Raw genomic sequence first — 12,050 nt, forward strand, 5'->3', positions numbered from 1 at the left:
AAATTCAAAAAGTTTTTCAATTTCAAAAAATGTCCATGCAATTGAAAAGCATTCGTAGATTTCCAAAAATATTTACAAATCACGAATTTAAGAAATACTTGCGGATCTATAAAACATCCCAACTTTGAAAACTGTTTGCATATTCAAAAAAGTTCAGAAATTTGAAAACCTTTTACTAATTGAAAAAGTTCTGCCAATTCAAGAAATTTTGATGAATTAAAAAGGATAAAACCAAAAAACACAGAAGAAATCTGAAAAAAAAAGAACAATGATGAAAAATGAACGGATGGTTCCTAAAATCAACAAGAAGCTTTCAAAAACTGTTCTCGCTAGTAATGTGAGCGTTTTGGTTCTAATGGATTGTCTGGTTGATCACGAGGGATGCCACTATAAATGATAAGCGGTACATATCGTTTTCGGTGGGAGAGCCGTGCGTTCTCCCAGGGCGTTGATCCGGCCCATTGGGCTGGGTAGTCATGGCTAGGCCCATTAGACGACGGCGCAGCTCTGGCACTAGCACCGGAACTTGCAGTGTTTTATACTTGTCCGAGACCCGAGGCAGTTCCTGTCGCATGGTGCTTGAAGACCATAATTGCAATGCATAAAAGACCAGGTGCATCTTGGGATGCTCCGATAGTTTGTAGTCGATACGCTTGATTCTCCATAGGCGTCAACATTTGATAAACGATGAAATACCCGACGAACTTGGCATTCGCTTGCTACACCAGTGAAGCTTGAATGTAGGGTTGAACGCGAAGGAAGACCTAATCACTGGTGACGACGAGTGATCAAAACGTTTGCGATATGCAAACTCCTTAATTTTCTGTTCAACTCGATGCAGATGTTGGTGTGGAGAAGTGCAGTTGTCAGTTTGCGGTCTTCAAGCCATTCGTGCAAATTGGCGCCACGGGGAATATGAGTCTCCGATGCCAAAGTAACGAGGGTGATGTCCATATAGAGGAAGAACAGTGTTGTCTAGATATCTGAATCATATTTATCCGAATGTCGTCAATGGAATCCACTTACTCCGATTTACTGGGGCAAGAGTTGATGAAGCATCGCAGGTACCACTCGAAACACTGATTAACCTTTTTTGTTTGAAACACTTGCACCCCTTAAAAAATGATATGAAGGAAGAACAAAGTCTACCTTATAATATATTCCCTCTATTAGATATTTTAGATAATTTATACGTACTATTTACGGACTGAATGAGTAAACAAACATACTAAAACACATTTCAAAACAGTCCGAAGTGAACAAAAGCAACTCAGATTACAAAGAAAGGGAAAAAGGAGGGAGAACCAACAAAAGCAAAGCGAAAAGCTACGTCCCTTTTCCCCCTCTATTCCAAAATACCAGGTGCAAGTTTAAAATCAACATTTTAATACTTGATCACTAAATATATTTGATTGAAGCAATTTTTTGGAGAGCAATTCCACAACATACATAAACTCAAAATTCTAATTAATACAGCATTGTAGTTCAACATATATAGACTAGTAGCAGCCTGACATTATTACATTCCACCTAGCAACTTCACTGCGCAACCTCGTGCTAATTAAGGTTATTACCCGCATGATCTAAGCTGGAACTAGAAGAGGAGCACCCACACTAGTGAAAGCGTAGCCAGCGACACCCGCGCCGGCGCTGGAGCACCCACGAACGTCAACTGGTCCCCACCGTGGTGGTTGATGTCGTAGGTCATCGTCCTGCCCGTCTGTACGTAGCAGGCTGCTTAGGATGGCCCCGGCGGTGCTCGACGGCAGTATGGTGAGGCACGTCTGCCCGCCACGGAGGGCAAAGAAGTAGGTATGTGCCTTGAGCTGCATCGTCGCGTCGGCGCCGTCGAACACCAGCCGCGAGCTTGGGAACCTTCAGTTGGGAGAAGTGCTGCGTGAGGAAGCACAGACTATGGCCGGCCGTAGCGTTCACCGGAGCCAGGCCCTGCGACCCGACCCTGATCATGAGCTCCCGCCTCAGAACCGTGTACGCAGCCGCCTCGAGGTAGGTGAAGGGCAGGGTGGTGTTGAGGAACACCCCGCCGGAGCCATTCGCCCAGACGTCGAAAGGCCCCGCCGGGATGTCGGTGAGGAGCTGCCCGTCCACCTGCAGGCCGGTGAGGTTGATGTAGTAAAAGTAAGGGATCTGGTTGGGCCTGGCCGCCAGCAGCGGCGTGTGGCTGCCCTTAGCTTTGGCGTAGCTGCCCCAGCTCCGCCTCCAGCTAATGAAGGTCTTGTTGTTGTCCGGATCGTCGGGTAGCGTGATGAAGTAGGAGAACCTGGAGATCTGGAGCTATGACACGAGGGAAAGGGGACCCCTTCTGAATCTGACGATGCCTGAGGCGACGTTGAGGCCGTCTGGCACCATGACCTTGTGGCTACAGCCGAACACCATGCTCCTGATCTTCGTGTTCCCCACGTGGAACTTATCGGTGGCGAGGTAGCCGGGCGTGTTGCCGGCTCCGTAAATGTGCTCTACATACCGGCAGCGGGCCATGCATCCATGGTCGCCGGCGTGGCAAGTCCGGTCGATGTAGTGGATCTGGCCAAAGAAGTCGGAGTTGTTGCACAAGATGATGGGCAGCGAGCGACCAAGGCGAAAGAGCCGAAGTGGTGGGGCAGGAAGGTGGGCATGGGCCTGAGGTCAGGTCCACACCGCGCCCAGACGAGCTCGCTGGTGATGTCCATGACGACAGAGAGGGCCTACCGCCCGATGGAGAGGTCGAAGATGAAGGCGCCGAACGGAAAATCCTATTCGACGCTCGCTGCGGCAAAGTGTCGGGCGATCGCACAGAGCAGTCAAGCCAGCGTCACAATATGGGCCGGCCCACTTACCAATATACACAGTCCGTCCAAACGATTTTGGGAACCTTCTAGAAGGTTCCCTAAACCGGGTTTGTTTCTTGTTTTGATTCTTTTCTCGGTTTTTCTGGCTTTCTATTATTTTTTCTTTTTCGTTTTTTATGTTTCTGTTTCTCTTTCTTTTTTCAAGTTTACTTTCCTTTTTCAAAAACTGTCCAGAATTTTCAAAAATGACTACATTTTTCAAATTTTTGTTAAAAATATATGAAAATGTTTCCTGTTTTCAAATTTCGTTTCAAATTTACAAAATTCGAAAAAGATGAGAATCTCAATAATTGTTCGCATTTTCAAAATCTGTTCAGAAATTTGAAAAAATGTTCTAATTCGTAAATTTTCTTTGTTTTTTCAAAAAATGTTCCGAATCTTACTTTTGTCCTGAAAATTTGTTCGGAATGTTAATTTATGTTCTCATTTTTTTCAAATTTTGTTCATGTTGTTCGTGTTTTCAAAAGTTTGAAGTTGAAGAATTGTTCGGAATGTTAATTTTTTTCTCATTTTTGTTCGTGTTTGAAAAATTGTTCGTAATCTTATTTTTTGTTCTGAAAATTTGTTCAGAATGTTAATTCTTGTTCTCGTTTTTTCATATTTTGTTCATGTTGTTCGTGTTTTCAAAAGTTTGGAGTTGAAGAATTGTTGGTAATGTTAATTTTTTTCTCATTTTTGTTCGTGTTTTAAAAATTGTCCGGAATCTTATTTTTTGTTCTGAAAATTTGTTCAGAATGTTAATTTTTGTTCTCGTTTTTTCAAATTTTGTTCATGTTGTTCGTGTTTTCAAAAGTTTGGAGTTCAAAATTTGTTTGGAATGTTAATTTTTCTTCTCATTTTTTACAAATTTTTTTCATTTTTACTGAAAATGTTCCCGTTTTCAAATTTTGTTCATAAATTTGAAAATTTGTTCGCTCGTTTCAAAAAATGTTCACCTTTTTAAATTATGTTCACAGGCCAGAAACTATTTGTTTCAGAAATAGTTCGCATTTGTGTGGAATGTTAATTTTTGTTCTCATTTTTATAAATTTTGTTCGTTTTTACTGAAAATGTTCCCGTTTTCAAATTTTGTTCATAAATTTGAAAATTTGCTCCCTTGTTTCAAAAAATGTTCACCTTTTTAAATTATGTTCACACACCACAAACTATTTGTTTCGGAAATAGTTCGCATTTGTTTCTTAAAAAATAGGAAAATTTAAATAATGTTTACGTGTTTAAATTTTGTCATAAATTAAAAAATGTATGGGAATTACCACATTGGCTCTGGACTGGCTTCCCTGGCGTGAGGGGAAGAGTTCGATCAGTTGCCCACATATTTTATTTTTATGGAATTTAGCGAACTTGTTTTATTTTCACGGCTGCTTATAGTTCTTTAAGAGACGCGCTGCAATTCTTACAGAGTAGCGAGTGTGTTGCAGTGGCTTGCGCGCAGCGGGCATCGATTAGAAGGTGGAGAGTTCGATTCCCACATAGCGAGTCTGTTTTGGGATTTTTCATTCCGCCAAGGGCAGCGAATGGGCCGACCCAGGTGACCCATCTCCTGTGCGAAGCTGCAGCATTTTGCCGCAGTAAGCGGCACATAGGAGATCCCGCGCCGAACATGTGCCTTGATGTCTACTACGCAACTTTCTTTTTGTAGATGTTGTTGGGTCTTCAAGTTCAAAGATTTGTAGGACAGTAGCAAATTTCCCTCAAGTGCATGGCCTAAGGTTTATCAATACGTGGGAGGCGTAGGATGAAGATGGTCTCTCTCAAACAACCCTGCAACCAAATAACAAAGAGTCTCTTGTGTCCCCAACACATCCAATACAATGGTAAATTGTATATGTGCACTAGTTCGGCGAAGAAATAGTGATACAAGTGCAATATGGATGGTAGATATAGGTTTTTGTAATTTGAAATTATAAAAACAGCAAGGTAACTAATGATAAAAGTGAACGAAAACAGTATTTCAATGCTTCGAAACAAGGCCTAGGATTCATACTTTCACTAGTGCAAGTTCTCTCAACAAAGATAACATAATTTAATCATATAACAATCCCTCAACATGCAACAAAGAGTCACTCCAAAGTCACTAATAGCAGAGAACAAGAAGAGATTATTGTAGGGTACGAAACAACCTCAAAATTATTCTTTCCGATCAATCCATTGGGCTATTCCTATAAGTGTCACAAACAACCCTAGAGTTCGTAGTAAAATAACACCTTAAGACACAAATCAACCAAAATCCTAATGTCACCTAGATACTCCAATGTCACCTCAAGTATCTGTGGGTATGATTATACGATATGCATCACACAATCTCAGATTCATCTATTCAACCAATACAAAGAACTTCAAAGAGTGCCCCAAAGTTTCTACCGGAGAGGAGGACGAAAACGTGTGCCAACCCCTATGCATAAGTTCACAAGGTCACAGAACCCGCAAGTTGATCACCAAAACATACATCAAATTTATCACGTGAATATCCCATTGTCACCACAGATAAGCACATGCAAGACATACATCAAGTGTTCTCAAATCCTTAAAGACTCGTTCCGATAAGATAACTTCAAAGGAAAAACTCAATCTATTACAAGAAGGTAGAGGGGGAGAAACATCATAAGGTCCAACTATAATAGCAAAGCTCGCGGTACATCAAGACGTGCCACATCAAGAACACGAGAGAGAGAGAGAGAGAGATCTAACACATAGCTACTGGTACATACCCTCAGCCCTGAGGGTGAACTACTCCCTCCTCGTGATGGAGAGCGCCGGGATGATGAAGATGGCCATCGGTGATGGTTTCCCCCTCCGACAGGGTACCGGAACGGGCTCCCGAGAGGTTTTTGGTGGCTACAGAGGCTTGCGGCGGCGGAACTCCCTATCTAGGTTATGTTTCGGGGGTTTGTGTATTTATAGGAGGGTTTGCCGTCGAGAACAAGTCAGGAGACCCACGGGGTGTCCATGAGGCACAGGGGCGCATCCAGGGGGGTGCCCTCCACCCTCGTGGGCCCCGCGGGACTCCTCTCTGTTACCATTTTGTTCCAGTATTTTTTATATTTTTCAGAAAAAAATCTCTGTTGATTTTTAGCACATTTCGAGAACTTTTATTTCTGCACGAAAACAACACCACGGTAGTTCGGCTGAAAACAGCGTCAATCCAGGTTAGTTCTAATCAAATCATACCAAAAGCATGTAGAAATATTATAAATATGGCATGAATACATCAAAAATTATAGATACGTTGGAGACGTATCAAGCATCCCCAAGCTTAATTCCTGCTCGTCCTCGAGTAGCTAAATGATAAAAACAGAATTTTTGATATGGAATGCTACCTAACATATTTATCAATGTAATCTCTCTTTATTCTGGTAAGAATATTCAGATCCATAAGATTCAAAACAAAAGTTTAATATTGACATAAAAACAATAGTACTTCAAGCATACTAACAAAGCAATTATGTCTTCTCAAAATAACATGCCCAAAGAAAGTTATGCCTACAAAATCATATAGTCTGGCTATGCTCTATCTTCATCACACAAAATATTTAAATCATGCACAACCCCGGTTTCAGCCAAGCAATTGTTTCATACTTTAGTATTTTCAAACTTTTTCAATCTTCACGCAATACATGAGCGTGAGCCATGGACATAGCACTATAGGTGGAATAGAATGGTGGTTGTGGAGAAGACAAAAATGAGAAGATAGTCTCGCATCAACTAGGCGTATCAACGGGCTATGGAGATGCCCATCAATAGATATCAATGTGAGTGAGTAGGAATTGCCATGCAATGAATGCACTAGAGCTATAAGTTTATCAAAGATCAACAAAAGAAACCAAGTGGGTGTGCATCCAACTTGCTTGCTCACGAAGACCTAAGGCACTTTTGAGGAAGCCCATCATTGAAATATACAAGCCAAGTTCTATAATGAAAAATTTCAACTAGTATATAAAAGTGACAACATAGGAGACTCTCTATCATGAAGATCATGGTGCTACTTTGAAGAATAAGTGTGGTAAAAGGATAGTAGCATTGTCCCTTCTCTCATTTTCTCTCATTTTTATTATTATTTGGGCCTTTCTCTTTTTTATGGCCTCTTTTTTTATTTAGTCCAGAGTCTCATCCCGACTTGTGGGGGAATCATAGTCTCCATCATCCTTTCCTCACTGGGACAATGCTCTAATAATGAAGATCAGCACACTTTTATTTACTTACAACTCGATACTTAGAAGAAAATATGACTCTATGTGAATGCCTCCAACGGTGTACCGGGATGTGCAATGATTCAAGAGTGACATGTATGAAAAATTATGAATGGTGGCTTTGCCACAAATACGATGTCAACTACATGATCATGCAAGGCAATATAACAATGATGGAGTGTGTCATAATAAACGGAACGGTGGAAAATTGCATGGCAATATATCTCGGAATGGCTATGCAAATGCCATAATAGGTAGGTATGGTGGCTGTTTTGAGAAAGGTATATGGTGGGTGTATGGTACTGACGAGAGTTGCGCGGTACTAGAGAGGCTAGCAATGGTGGATGGGTGAGAGTGCGTATAATCCATGGACTCAACATTAGTCATAAAGAACTCACATACTTATGGCAAAAATCTACAAGACATCAAAATAAAGTACTACACGCATGCTCCTAGAGGAAGGGTTGGTAGGAGTTAACCATCACGCGATCCCAACCTCCACACATAAGGAAGGCAATCAATAAATAAATTATGCTCCAACTTCATCACATGACGGTTCACCATACGTGCATACTACGTGAATCACAAACTTTAACACAAGTATCTCTCAAATTCACAATTACTCCACTGGCATGACTCTAATATCACCATCTTCATATCTCAAAACAATCATAAAGAATCAAACTTCTCATAGTATTCAATGCACTTTATATGAAAGTTTTTATTATATCCTTCTTGGATGCCTCTCGTATTAGGACTAAATTTATAACCCAAGAAAATTACCATGCTGTTCTAAAGACTCTCAAAATAATATAAGTGAAGCATGAGAGTTCATCAATTTCTTCAAAATAAAACCACCACCGTGCTCTAAAAATATATAAGTGAAGCACTAGAGCAAATGACAAACTACTCCGGAAGATATAAGTGAATATCAATGAGTAGTCAAATAATTATGCAACCATGTGAAGACTCTCTAACATTTAAGAATTTCAGATCTTGAGAAATTATTCAAACAGCAAGCAAAACAAAATAAAATGACACGACGCTCCAAGCAAAACACATATCATATGGTGAATAAAAATATAGGTCCAAGTAAAGTTACCGATGAACGAAGATGAAAGAGGGGATGCCTTCCAGGGCATCCCCAAGATTAGGCTCTTGGTTGTCCTTGAATATTACCTTGGGGTGCCTTGGGCATCCCCAAGATTAGGCTCTTTCCACTCCTTATTTCATAGTCCATGGAATCTTTACCCAAAACTTGAAAACTTCACAACACAAAACTCAACAGAAAATTCGTAAGCTCCGTTAGTATAAGAAAATAAATTACCACTTTTGATACTGTTATGAACTCATTCTAAATTCATATTGGTGTAATATCTACTGTATTCCAACTTGTTTATGGTTCATACCCTGCGATACTACTCATAGATTCATCAAAATAAGCAAACAACACGCGAAAAACAGAATCTATCAAAAACAGAACAGTCTGTAGTAATCTGTAACTCTTCAATACTTCTATAACCCCAAAAATTCTGAACTAAATTGTTGGACGTGAGGAATTTGTATATTAATCTTCTGCAAAAAGAATCAACTTAAAATCACTCTTCTATAATAGATGACAGCTAATCTCGTGAGCGCAAAGTTTCTTTTTTTACAGCAAGATCGCATTAACTTTCACCCAAGTCTTCTCAAAGGTTCTACTTGGCACTTTATTGAAACAAAAGCTATAAAACATGATTATTGCAGTATCTTAATCATGTGAGCACACAAAAACATTAGGGGTAAATATTGGGTTGTCTCCCAACAAGCGCTTTTCTTTAATGCCTTTTTAGCTAGGCATGATGATTTCAATGATGCTCACATAAAAGATAAGAATTCAAACACAAAAAGAGCATCATGAAGAATATGACTAGCATATTTAATTCTAACCCACTTCCTATGCCTAGGTATTTTGTGAGCAAACAACTTATGGGGACAAGAATCAACTAGCATAGGAAGGTAAAACAAGCATACCTTCAAGATTTTTAGCACATAAAGAGGAAACTTGATATTATTGCAACACCTACAAGTATATGTTCCTTCCTCATAGTAATTTTCAATAGCATGATGAATGAATTCAACAATATAACCATCACATAAAACATACTTTTCATGATGCACAAGCATAGGAATTTTATTACTCTCCTCATAAGCAAATTTATTCTCATCAATAGTAGTGGGAGCAAACTCAACAAAATAACTATATTGTGAGGCATAATCCAATTGAAAATTAAAATCATGATGATAAGTTTCATGGTTATCATTATTCTCTATAGCATACATGTCATCACAATAAGATAGGAACTTTGTTCTCATAATCAATTGGAACCTCTTTCAAAATAGTGTATTCATCACTAAATAAAGTCATGATCTCTCCAAATCCACTTTCATGAATATAATCATCATAAATAGGAGGCATGCTTTTATCATAATAAATTTGCTCATTAAAACTTGGGGGACAAAAAATATCATCTTCATCAAACATAACTTCCCCAAGCTCGTGACTTTGCATATCAATAGCATCATGGATATTCAAGGAATTCATACTAACAACATTGCAATCATGCTCATCATTCAAATATTTAGTGCCAAACAATTTAATGCATTCTTCTTCTAGCACTTGAGCACAATTATCGAAATCCTTATTTTCACAAAAGACATTAAAAAGATGAAGCATATGAGGCACCCTCAATTCCATTTTTTTGTAGTTTTATTTTATAGACTAAACTAGTGATAAAACAAGAAACTAAAAGATTCAGTTGCAAGATCTAAAGATATACCTTCAAGCACTAACCTCTCTGGCAACGGCGCCAGAAAAGAGCTTTGACGGGGTGTGTGTGCCGCTTACCTAACCTCCCCGGCAATGGCGCCAGAAAAGAGCTTGATGTCTACTACGCAACCTTCTTGTAGACGTTGTTGGGCCTCCACGTGCAGAGGTTTGTAGGACAGTAGAAAGTTTCTCTCAAGTGGATGACCTAAGGTTTATCAATCCATGGGAGGCGTAGAATGAAGATGGTCTCTCTCAAACAATCCTGCAACCAAATAACAAAGAGTCTCTTGTGTCCCCAACACACCCAATACAATGATAAATTGTATAGGTGTACTAGTTCGGCGAAGAGATGATGATACAAGTGCAATATGGATGGTAGATATAGGTTTTTGTAATATGAAATTATAAAAATAGCAAGGTTACTAATGATAAAAGTGAACAAAAATGGTATTGCAATGCTTCGAAACAAGGCCTAGGGTTCATACTTTCACTAGTGCAAGTTCTCTCAACAAGGATAACATAATTAGATTACATAACAATCCCTCAACATGCAATAAAGAGTCATTCCAAAGTCACTAATAGCGGAGAACAAACAAAGAGATTATTGTAGGGTACGAAACCACCTCAAAATTATTCTTTCCGATCAATCCATTGGGCTATTCCTATAAGTGTCACAAACATCCCTAGAGTTTGTAGTAAAATAACACCTTAAGACACAAATCAACCAAAACCTTAATGTCACCTAGATACTGCAATGTCACCTCAAGTATCCATGGGTATGATTATACGATATGTATCACACAATCACAAATTCATCTATTCAACCAATACAAAGAACTTCAAAGAGTGCCCCAAAGTTTCTACCGGAGAGTCAGGATGAAAACGTGTGCCAACCCCTATGCATAAGTTCACAAGGTTACAGAACCCGCAAGTTGATCACCAAAATATACATCAAGTTGATCACATGAATATCCCATTGTCATCACAGATAAGCACATGCAAGACATACATCATGTGTTCTCAAATCCTTAAAGACTCAATCCGATAAGATAACTTCAAAGGAAAAACTCAATCCATTACAAGAAGATAGATGGGAAGAAACATCATAAGATCCAACTATAATAGCAAAACTCGCGATACATCAAGATCGTGCCACATCAAGAACACGAGAGAGAGAGAGATCAAACACATAGCTACTAGTACATACCCTCAGCCCCGAGGGTGAACTACTCCCTCCTCGTCATGGAGAGCGCCGGGATGATGAAGATGGCAACCGGTGATGGATTCCCCCTCCGGCAGGGTGCCGTAACGGGATCCCGAGAGGTTTTTGGTGGCTATAGAGGCTTGCAGCGGCGGAACTCCCGATCTAGGTTATGTTTCGGGGTTTATGTATTTATAGGAGGGTTTGGCATCGAGAACAAGTCAGGAGGACCCACGGGGTGTCCACGAGGCACAGGGACGCGCCCTAGGAGGGGGGGGGGGCGCCCTCCACCCTCGTGGGCCCCATGGGACTCCTCTCCGATAACTTTTTGTTCGAGTATTTTCTATATTTTTCAGAAAAAATCGTCATTGATTTTCAGCGCATTCCGAGAACTTTTATTTCTGCACAAAAACAACACCACAATAGTTCGGCTGAAAACAGCGTCAACCCGGGTTAGTTTTAACCAAATCATACCAAAAGCATGTAGAAATATTATAAACATGGCATAAATACATCAAAAATTATTGATGCGTTGGAGACGTATCATGCGCCGGGCTGCCTGGCTGGTGATCATCAATGCCGAGGTCTGGGGCTTGCTCCTCCATCAACTGCTCCCAGTTCGCCCAACGGACACTTTTGATGATGTACTTGCTGGCGGTCTTGTGAATTTGAGTCCGGCTAGCGGCGCTCTTGGGATTCGGGGCGGCCACCGGCGCCACCAGAAGGAGAGCAGAAGAAGCGAGCACGCAGCTGGCATTGCTACGGTCATCTTGCAGTATTGTCTCTGGATGTACGACAAGCCAAAGCTAGGCAGCTGCATTTGAGCAACATGCCCTGGTGACCCCTATATATGCAGTATAGGCATGTTGAAATTTCCATGCGCTCTCGATCTCTCTAGGTTGTGATCCCTCTGCACAAAATAGACCTTCCAAGCCTATTTTTTCATTTAGGTTGATCAACAGGCCCTGGTGAGCGGTGACCACAATATATACATCTCTCTAGGT

At 40.4% G+C, this 12,050-nt stretch overlaps 1 pseudogene; it reads right to left on the reverse strand.

The window, feature by feature from the left end:
* Positions 1 to 1,583: 1,583 nt before the first annotated feature.
* LOC123158358 (aspartic proteinase nepenthesin-1-like) lies at positions 1,584 to 11,815 on the reverse strand (annotated as a pseudogene).
* Between the last annotated feature and the right edge of the window lie 235 nt (positions 11,816 to 12,050).

The sequence above is a fragment of the Triticum aestivum genome, chromosome 7B (assembly GCF_018294505.1).
Source record: "Triticum aestivum cultivar Chinese Spring chromosome 7B, IWGSC CS RefSeq v2.1, whole genome shotgun sequence".
In the NCBI taxonomy this organism is placed as follows: domain Eukaryota; kingdom Viridiplantae; phylum Streptophyta; class Magnoliopsida; order Poales; family Poaceae; genus Triticum; species Triticum aestivum.